The 11,055-nt window shown below is 40.5% G+C and overlaps 1 protein-coding gene across 1 annotated transcript in view; it reads left to right on the top strand.

Annotated features, from left to right (window-relative positions):
- The first annotated feature begins 1,390 nt into the window (after positions 1-1,390).
- Positions 1,391-11,055, top strand: part of ctnnd2b (catenin (cadherin-associated protein), delta 2b) — a 111,062-nt gene continuing 101,397 nt past the window's right edge. Inside the window, exon 1 of the mRNA XM_036597044.1 lies at positions 1,391-1,621. The gene's annotated coding sequence lies outside the window, so the exon portion shown is untranslated. The remainder of the gene's footprint in view (positions 1,622-11,055) is intronic.

Below are 11,055 nucleotides of genomic sequence, written 5' to 3'. Positions count from 1 at the left end.
AAAACTGCATTCGAGCAGTAGAAACTTACCGAGTGAAAGCTATCACTAAGTAAAAGCTAATCCAGCAAACATAACAGAGCTATCCTGCTAGTTCATTTATCTGCCTGTTGATCATCTGTTCATCTGTCTGTATGCCCATTCTTTTGTTCAACTGGCCACACCAGCATTCCCTGGTTGCACATTCAGCCGTAAAGCGAATAACTTTACCTTCTGTGAGAGTTGGATAATGTTTTTAGTGAGTCATGGACATAGCGTGGCTCTACAACATGACCTGCATACCTAGAGCTTATTTCACTGATTTCTTCCCACTCATGTTAGTGTGTTTGGTTCTGCTTCAGTGGTGTAACAGACTGGGAGTGTTGGACCAAGGAGTGTCAATCACACTTGCTTATCAAAATATTAGGCCACACCCACACAGTTCCCAGGATCTGCTTAGGGTTTTATAAGCTGTGTTTATTTCTCTCTTGTTTTTTTCAAACCTGTTTCTTCAAACTGCTGTATGTTTAATACAATTATTTTACACATTTGGACAGCAAAGTTACAAATAGCAGGGTTACACATGTTAAATGGCACCCCAATGGTGAAATCACTCTCCTTTACGGCTCATACATAGATACTGCTAATAGATTGTATAGGATAGGTGAACCAGCACAGTATGGTTGTGTGCACTGCTAAAATGCTAAAATGAAAGGAGCAGACCGAGAATGTTGAGCTACAGACAGTAAGGTCAGTCTCAGTCATGTTTCGTTAGCATTCTTAGCTAATGGAGGAAACCAGAGCCGGTTTAAGAGGAGCCTGGACACTTCCTATTTCTCCCGTTATATCAAAAAACATGACAGCAGAGGGCGCCTGTGAGCATGTCCTCAATGAATAGGATGAATGGAGCTAAACAGCCAAAAATGAAAAGTTAAAATAGCAGGTATTACTGCTACTGAGAGCTGATTGGTTGGCATTACTGCTACTGAAAGCTGATTGGTTGGCATTACTGCTACTGAGAGCTGATTAGTTGGCATTGAGCGAAGCTGTTCGCACTCACTGATGATACATGAGGCGCCATCCTGGTCCATAACTGGAGTTTAACAGCTTCAAATGTTTTAAGTTGTTCTGTGTTCATTTACAAACTATGATTTTGCTCAAATGCCCCATATTAACCCATTTATTTTGGACTTGCTCGTGAGCGCCCTCTAGCGTCTGACAAAGCCGGTATTCATTACTGAGTGGCAATTCTCCTCTCTACCCACTCTCAGAAGAAACCTATTAGAGAAATTGAAAAGCGGTCCAGCAGATGTCGCTGTGGTCTCCCCGCCATCACTGCAGAGAGGAGAGGGATACAGGAGTGGAAGAGAGAGATAGAGAGAGACAGAGAGAGGGAGAGAGGGAGAGAGAGAGAGCGAGCAGGCTGCTGCTGCTGCTGCTGTCTCCGTGGCCGTTTTTTCCACCTCCTTTTCTTCTCCAGCTGTGGATGTGTTGTTGTTTCACGGATGCTCCTTTCACCTCAGCTCGCCAGCGTCTCGCCAAAGCTCAGTGAGGGATGGTTGACATCAGCTGCCTGCTGTTTGAATTCTCGGTGTTAATCTAAAGAAAGGAGGGGGGAGGCCAGGAGGAAGGAAATCTTCACTCGGTAAGCGCAATGTCATTCCAGTTGACACACTACACGCACACACACACACACACACACACTACACACCCACCTTACACATCCCCGTCAGACTCGACCCGAGACGACGTTCGGTAGAAACTGTGGATGCACCAGACATGATAGAGCCTTTGTTTTCTGTGCATCGTGTGGTGAGCGATGTGGGGGGATTTTCACTGATGTGGTCTTCGGCTTTTTGTGAGGAGCGTGGAGCGCCGTGTGTGTGTGTGTGTGTGTGTGCGTGTGTGTGAACTGAAAATGGAATCCATTAGAGGCTGATTCTCCATCCACAGAGGCGGTTTTGGGGGTGGATGAGGGGGTTTGCGCCGAAAGGAAAAGGGAATTGCTTCCCTATTGACCTAAATTTCCATGCTGTATTTATAAGATTACATTAGATGGCGGACTCTACAATTGGCCGCTGGCTGTAGCTGCTCCGGCCTGCGAGAGAAACCTACATTATTCATGACTGTGTTCTTTTAGGATTACAACGGCTTCGTTAGGAAGGAATTAGTCCACACTGCTTATAAGAGGCTCACTATGCTTCGCAGCAAATATCGCAGTAAATAAACACAGCCATTCTGTGTGTTGTCTTCAGGGATGCACCGATACGGGAATTGTGAGCCGATGTTTTTCATGTGCATATCCACTGAAGCCCATTTCGATATATTGTGTTTGTAATATTGTAGCTAGCAGATGTCAAAAAGCTCATTCTAGAAGAAGTGGGAGCATGTACTTAAGCTAGTCTCGACTACAGAGCAGGCAGTAGGGATGGGCAAAATGGCTAAAATATCACGATACCTTAAGACGTTTTGTGTGTACCATGATATTTATTTGTTGAGCTAAAACATATGAAAAAAGAACCAGCATTTAAAATGACTATAAAAGCTATAGCCTACAATGATTATTAATTAAGCGTTTTACACATTGCAGCGCACTAAATTGAATTATACAGGCCTAATTTTGCTCTCTTTGTAATGACACATGCTGTTGGTCACTATTCTCTAAGTACTAATGACATCCAGGATATGCTCAGCAATGAGTATTGTGATGCAGCTCATCATGAGAATGATAATATATTGTCATATTGCTCAACCCCAGCAGGCAGTTTTTTGGAACCTCCCAACACATATTAATCTTGTTGGCTAGCTTGATTATAGAAAGAAATAACCACCTCAAGCCACTCAAGCAGAATTCTCTTAGGTCTTTCTGGTTTATGCAAATTAGGTGCAGAGACCACACCCTCTTCTACCATATGTAAAACTTTAAGCTTTAGATCTACCTCCATTAGCATTAGGGATGCATATAACATTAACTCTGGGTTGCAAATGCAGTAGAATGAATAAAAAAATCTAATAAAATTTCGCTCAGTCATCCAGCATCACGTAAACATTCCGCTCATCAAATATCAGTTTGATATTTCGGTAAAATCTGAACACATCAGCCTGATGCTGATCATTTTTTCAGCAAATATCTACCGATGCTGATAAGAACCTGATATTATTGTGCATCCCCAGTTTGCATCTTTACACATGTACATAGAAAGGGAAGACAACTGAAGCAGTAAGGATAGGATTTTTTACAAATGAGGCCAAATTTCTAACTGGACTATAAGACCCCTCAGATATGCTTATTAGGGGCATAATATAAAAGCAAAATGAATTTCTTTGAACATAGAATGACACCATGAGTCTGCTTTGCTCCTGTGCTAGATAGCTGACAATCAGAGATGCCCAATGATATCGGAGTCATTTTGGCATGGTTGATAATTGCTTAAGAAGAGTCAGCATTACACAGATCTTTAGATTTGACCGATATTTCAAACTGATATTTGATGATGTATTTACTGTTTACATTTGTGTGACGACTGAGGAGCTACTGCGCTGCATTTAGGGCTGCTGAGCTAAAATGACATTGCATTGGTTTAACTGCATTAATAACACTATAGGAATGTTATATTTCTCTGTAATGCTAATCCAGGTAGTTTATGTATGTAATGTTTATGTATCTACATCGACAGATACCTACATGACAAATAGCAGTCCATAATTCCCATGTCAGTGTATCCCTGCCGACAACGGCAAGTGGCACAAGCATGGCTGTTTCATCTTGATGTGGAACAGCAGTGTAACGTTCAGTGTTTGCAATCTTACTCAATCTTATTTGATTCTAAGAACAGATTCAAGCTGATTGGGATGATTTGCTGGTTGGGACTGAGGCAGGCTCGACACATCGTTAACCTCTTTAATAGGTCACGGGGAATTGAGTGAAATTAATGAAGTGATCTTCAGTGATGAATTATGAGAATGGCTTCTGTGAAGCTTGCGTTGGTTGGAATTCACAGTTTGTTTGGGGTGAATGATTTGTCTTTGCAAGTCACCGGCCTTTGTACGCGTCTATGGCTCCTGGTTTTCAGGCCTCACTGAATCAAGGTCAGGATTCTGTAGTACTGGCCTGTGTGTGTGACGTGTGTGCTTTAAAGGGATATTTTCCAACCTAATTTCTGTCACATCTGTAGTATATCTTCGATTTGCATTTGAATTTGAATAATCTGTGTTCCCTAAACATCTAAAAAACCTGGAGTTTCCTTTCTAATCTACCTCCTCAGCTCTGTTGTTCTCTCATTCTTGAAAATATAGTGGCAGAAGGCTGCAGGTGGCTATTTGGGCAGCAGCCTCTGCTGGGTGATTGATAGCGTGGCTTGACTGGCTGCAGCACCCCCCTGTAGATGGATGATAATGGACGTAAGCTCAGGTGATCAATTCCTCAGGCAGTGTGGGGAAAAATCCAAATGTTTCAGAGCGAAGTGCTGTTATTATCATCAATTATTTAAATGATGCATTTGCACCAAATGGAGTGCATTAGTGTTGATAGTAGGCATTCTTTCACCAATAACTTGCTCCTCCTTGCCATTGTTAGATTTGTACCCGCATCTGCTTGTTGTCTTTAGCTGTTGTTGGGTTTTGTGTGATTGAATGTACTGTGATTTGTCATTTAACACACAATGAGCAAGTATTTTGGCTAATTATTTTCTCCGGAGGATTTCTCTGGACAACAGATTGATACTATTTGTTAATTAAAGGCTGCATCTTCTAATGTCCAGAATAATCCAGAAAGCTGGCATTTGAGTATATTTAGCAGGAACCATAAACTGGCTCATTTTCAGTTGTAGTCCCCGAGGCTTGATGTTCTCGGTCCTAGGGGTCCACATAAGAAAAGCAATAGTTATTGATGCAGTATTGTACCCTGTAGATGAATGTTGATGACTGTCTGTGGTCTTTCTCTTTTCCATGCTTGTGCATGACTAGAGCTTTAACCGTTAGTTGATAAAACCAATTAGAAGTTGACAACATTTATAGGAAAAGACAACTCAATGTTTAGTTAAAAGCAAACATAATCTGTAATCTATAACTGTGTTCCAAGAGCTGTTTTGCAGCTGAGAAAGACGCGTCCTCAGTAGCGCTGTTCTATGAAGGCTCCTCATTTGTATTACATTATGCAAAACAGAACGGTGTACCAAGGCTGCTTTGTCATGGTATTGGAAATACTGTTGATGGAAAGATAGTAAAGTAGCAAGCAACATATTAATTTGTTTGTAATTAAATGACATCCTGCAAGCTAAAAAGGGTTCACCTCCCTGAAAGCAGGTGCATTTCAATTTACACCCTCTTAAACAGATCCACAGATAAAGAAATAGCATGCTGTATATTTTATCGTACATTTTACTGGCCTTTGTAAACAACGTGTAGGATGGTTTGTCTAACACTATTACTGTTAGCATTGTCTGTCCAGTGGGCCCAGTATAATAAGCCATTCTTACAAACACAGACTATTTTTGATTATATCCATACTTCCAACTGAAATATATCAAAGACAAATGCAGATGAACTGGTTTCATCTGCCTGTATTTCTTTTGAACTGTCAGAATGATCGTTCTTATTCGAACAGCCTTTGATGACGTAGCAGCCTAGAAATGCAGCCCACCATGACTGCAGACTAGCTTTTGGAATGTAGCTCATAGTGCTCTATAACAGGGGTGCCCAGGCTTTGCCCTGGAGATCTACCACCCTGGAGAGTTCAGATGTAACAAACCTGCTTGCTTAGGATTGGATCTAAACTCAGCAGTGTGGTAGGACCAGGACTGGGCACAACTCTGCTATAGTGTTCGTATGAAACTTGATTTTTCGGACACATTGCAGTGCGCAGCAGGATGCACTGGGCGTGATATAGCTTCTGTTGATTTGTAGTTTCCGCAAAGACATAACTGCGATGGGGCAAAGTGTGAGGAACTAAAAAATGCATAATAGTTTTATTTGTCCTTTAATCAAATAATATTTGATAGATTAATCATTTCTAGAAATAATTGTTACTTGCAGCCCTACACACTTAAAAAAACATGTTTTTTCAAGGGTTCTTTAGTAAAGAAATAGTTCCATTTAGAACTATGTATACTCAAAGAACCAAAAAGCATTCTTTGCTAAAGAACTCCTGAAGAACCATCTTTTTTAAGTGGGTAATGTAGAAGTTACAATATATTCTACTACGTTTTAAAATATATTGACATACTGACCAGCATTTCCAATACACACCTGAATATTTCTCTGTCATTATGAAAAAAACCCACAATGCAGATGTCCCCTTCTAAAATGTTGCTGATATTGAGAGGTAGGAGTATGATCCCACATTGTGAATTGGCTCTGAATAATCAATTAGAAGTAAACACAAAACTGTTTGCAGTACGATCACAGTTTTGTGACAGAGGAAGAAGCCTCAGAAGAAACAGGAGATCTGACTGATAAAGACTTGAATTGAGTCAGCTGGTGTTGGACTTCAGACTCCTCTGCTCATTATGGTTCCTCTGGAAAAAGCTGGCGATGACCATGATGGCTGTCATTGTTGTCAACACAGCTGATTCCACAAACAGCAGATTGTCAATTACGGCTGGCACAGACGCAGTGACGCTGCGGTTTCTTGAAATTTGTTAAAGTGTTCCCGGCATTTGGTGCCAACCAAGCCTAGAAATGTGATGATTAGTTTCAAAGCTTGATAGTATTCTTCGCTTGTGGTCTTCTAAGGCTGGAGCGGAAACCAAAAGTAACTGAAACCGTTTCTGTTTAAATGAAAAACGCAGTGGCGAACGCTTGTTCTCCACCATTGGTTTGAACAGCTAAATCTAATGGCAGTTTGGCTGAGCTTCAGACAATGAGAGTTAAAGGCGGGCGAGTGGAATTCAGCCACCACCCTCTTTGTTTGCTAAGCGGCCAGGAGTGTCCTCTTGGATGTCTTCCCTCGGCTGGGTAGCAGTCATTTCCCTGTGCTGTCCTGTGCCAAGATCAAGTGACTCTGAGCTCTCACTGCATTTGATTAATAAGTTACTGTGGTATTATATTAGATATTAAAGGTGTTATATAGGGCCGCACTATGCGGACAAACTACTAGTATTGTGGTTATATTGCTACTAAGAGTATGTAACACATATTTTTAGGTTTGACATGATCTGCGTGATTAAGTTTGATTCTGCAGAGCTCTAAGTACATACTACATACAGACTGTACTGCTTTTCACATAGCTATTAAAGTATGAAGGCACAAGCTTGATGAGTCATCTCATATGTAAGTACATCTCAGTATGTAAGTGTAGTGATCCTGATCCGAGTACAGCTTCATGGCCTACATGCCTTCCACCAAATTCACACCAGACATGGCACGTCAGCGCAGCACAAGTGAAGTGCAAGTGACCATTCGTCCGATCCACGCTGCCTCCGACTCAGCTCTGCCAGGTTCCCGCTTCAGACGAGAATATCAGCTCTTTTTTCTCCTTTTCTTTTCTGATGAAACAGTTTTCTAGCAAGTTTTTTTTTTTAATTTTGAGAGCCCAAACAGCAGATGTGTTTACTGTGACAAACCACAGTCGCAGGTTTTTTACTGCTGTATCAGAGAAGAGTCTCCTCCACACACTGTTAGTGCAGCACAGCAGGAGCCCTGAGACTACCAAACTAACAAGATCATCACATTTTAGTGTGAACTACTCGGTGGTGCCTATAAACCCTGATATTCATGCAGTTCCACTTTTTAAATATGTGACTTTGATAAAAACAGTGTTGTGTGTCACAAATAAAACGTATCACGCTTGAACGATTGGCATTTGCTGAACAGATAGCTTCACATTTGAGAGGTTTCAGAGCTACGAAAAGCTGTTTGGTATGTTTATCTTTAAATGCTTCACTACCTTTGATGTATTGAAATTCTTGCTGGTCGTGCCTTCCCTCGAAATACTGGCGTGATCTAAATCATTCTAAATGTTCCCTCAAAGGTACCACAGTGGTTTTAAGGTTCATTGTGTACCTTAAATACGTTTTTCGTAGATATTTGTACCTTTTCATAACATGATGTTTTAAAACAGAAGAATAAAGTAAAAAGCCTGGAGATGAGACGGGGTGTGTGGAGTCAACACAACTTAGACAACATAATTTCATTGGATTATTGTGCAGTTATGTTCTGTGACTAAAGGTACGTAGATGCACCCTTGAGGGTACCACCCCAGTGACATTTAATCAAAAAAAGGGAGTAGAATTTGGGTTTTCCATGAAATGGGCTCTTTAAAGTGGGCAAATTGGCCTAACTGACACAGCTTGAGCTCAAATAAACAAACATTACTCACCGCTGCCTTCTAAAGGTGTTATAGCACCAGTCAGAATTCAGAATGTTTGTTGTTTTGTTGTTGTTGACGTGCCTCGGTAAATGCGTTTTGTGCTTTCTTTCTTTTATTTATATGTAGGTGCCTCAACCCAACGGATAAAAACTCACACAGTATACATTGTTTTGACGTAAACATATGATTGCAAAAGTTAACAACATGATAGTGGAAAGTAATTGCGGTCAGCTCAATTAATTATGATCAGGCAATTATGTAAGAATTATGATACAGCACACAGTTAAGATCTCTGTGACTGGTTAGAGGTTAATTTGCATAATGCATCTTTTCTGCAGGATAACAATTATCAAACAATATGTTGTCCAGTTTTCTGACACAGGCCTGCTCGTCCTGTTCAGACGGAGAGCTGCTCTGTTGCACACATTGCTCGTGCTCTAGAGAAGGCAAAACAGCAGAGCAGAGATGCACCCGTACCTGACTGCCTGGATTATAAAGATGTGGAATCAGGAGAGACAAGCTGTGCTCAGTGAGCATTTGCACTTGCGAAGGAAACCACTGACACATAAAATGTGAAATATGAGAGACAGCAGGGCTCTTGCCATCTATTTATAGATTCACAAGCTTCTCCAGCTGACTTCTCCAGGGTGGTTTGGTGTTCACTACAATTACGAATCGTTGCTTCTGAGAAAGCCAGAATTTGAATTTAAATCCCCATTATGTCCAAGGTGAGGGACATTTTCAACGATAACAGAAAAGGACGAGCGACGAGCTGAATTCCGAAATGAATTTCAGATTTCCTGGTGCTTAGCTGAGTAGATATGAGTCACCCATTTATGTATTTCCAAGGGATTATCAAACTCATCCTGCGTGAGAGACAGAGAGAGAACGCTTCGGGTCATGACGTTTTCACTGCTAGCACCGACTCGCACACATCATACATCATACAGGTGAACAAGACTTTTAATCTCCATCAATCCATAAATCTGCTGTACTTCAAGTAAATGAATTAGTAGGTCACATACATAATCCTGAACCAAATGATATCTTTATGTCAGTTCAAAAGGATCCCAGGAGGGTTTCTGGTCAGACAAATGAGAGGAAGATCAGCTCAGTCAAATGGTGTCAAACATTGTGTCAGTTAAAGGGATGGTTCAGCGAATAATCCAATTTACACAGTGCTCCACTTACCCCAGCCAAGAGTCAGAATTTTGCTTCTTAGTTTAGTGCTGGAGCTATGAAGCTAATGTTGTTATAGTCAATAGGCACCCACATTTTTTCTGTAAATGCATCCCCAAAACTTCTCTCAACCCTCTCAAACCACATCATCTCTTCATTAAGGTTCATTGTAGACTTATTGGTGTAGTTCAGAAAACCGTGTAACTTACTGTAAAACTATTAAAATGAACAAAACGTCACAGTGCAGCTCAGTGCAGCAGTTGTGCTGACTCCTCCCTCAGAATCCAACTCTCCTTCACGTTCACAAATTCTGCTATTCTGCTAAACATAAATCTTTAGCTCAAAAATGAAAGATTAGTTGTTTATAAAAAGGACCTGCAGAAATCATGAGCAAAATCTGTGGCGTCCATATGTCTGTGTGACATGCTTGCACATGTAGGGGGTCGTAATCCAGTACAAGACCTCTTGTCTAAAATGTCCACAGCGTTCAGCTACATAGTGAAGTTTTGTCCATTTTTTTTTAGATTACAGTAAGTCACACTGTGTACTAAACCACATCGACAAGTCTGGATGTCCGTAATGAAAAACTACATGCGGTTTGAATTGGCAATGAATAATTTTAACCTTAGATTAATTTAAATATCAATGCTGATTATACATTTTCTACTGCTCTCTCTTACAGTAATTTATATTGCTAAGTCAACATTTTTGTATTTTTTTTATGAATGTTTTTAAAGGCTTTCCAATTTATCTTTAATGTTTTGGAGTCTTTGAAAGACCATGCATAGTTGGTTATTACTCAGTTAGGTCCATTTTTATTGTTTTGAAAACTGTGATTATTCATTTATTCATCAAATTATTTGGTAGATCACACAATTGTCAATGTAATCAGTCAATAGATCTGCTTTAACAGGCCCATGTCCTACATTTTTCTTGTATTTTGTTTTTCCCCCAGAGGTCCAATTATAAGGTTTATGCAGTTGTATGTTTTCCAATGTCTCTTTGTCCCATAGAATTAAACAGGCTTTTGTTACTGTGCCTTTAAAACTGATATATATGTAAATGACCTCTGTTCTGATAGGCTTTCCTGCACTGTACCTCATTCATAAAGCAGTTTGGGCTGAAACACTCCACATAACTTCAGAATGAAGGGGCGGAGCTAAACTGTTGTAAAAGATTCGGTGGATATTTAAGTAATAGAACATGAGAGGGAGTGTGTTATCGCAAAATAACATCACGGCTGTGATTTGTTCGCAATAACACCGAGTGTTCTATTGCTTTTATACAACAGTTCAGTAAATAAAGTAAGGAATAAATAAATTGGGCTGTGAACGTGGCATTTAATGTTTTAATGTTAGCAGTTCTTTCCACCAATTATAGTTCTTTAACAAGCAGCTCGTTGCTACGTCAGAGTAACGAGCTCCGCTCACTCGCTGCACAGCCAGCAGTTCGTTCTCCAGCTCCTCACACAGACCAACTGACAGTTAGGAATTTAGTGTAGTCTCATCTTCAGAGTCTGACCAAATCGGCTGTCGGCTAAATGTGATCTTAAAAGTATCCATTTTCTGTTTGTTCACAAAGTAAGAAGTAAA

Source organism: Colossoma macropomum, unplaced genomic scaffold (genome assembly GCF_904425465.1).
Source record: "Colossoma macropomum unplaced genomic scaffold, Colossoma_macropomum, whole genome shotgun sequence".
In the NCBI taxonomy this organism is placed as follows: Eukaryota; Metazoa; Chordata; class Actinopteri; order Characiformes; family Serrasalmidae; genus Colossoma; species Colossoma macropomum.
This window is presented reverse-complemented; position numbering and strand designations above follow the sequence as displayed.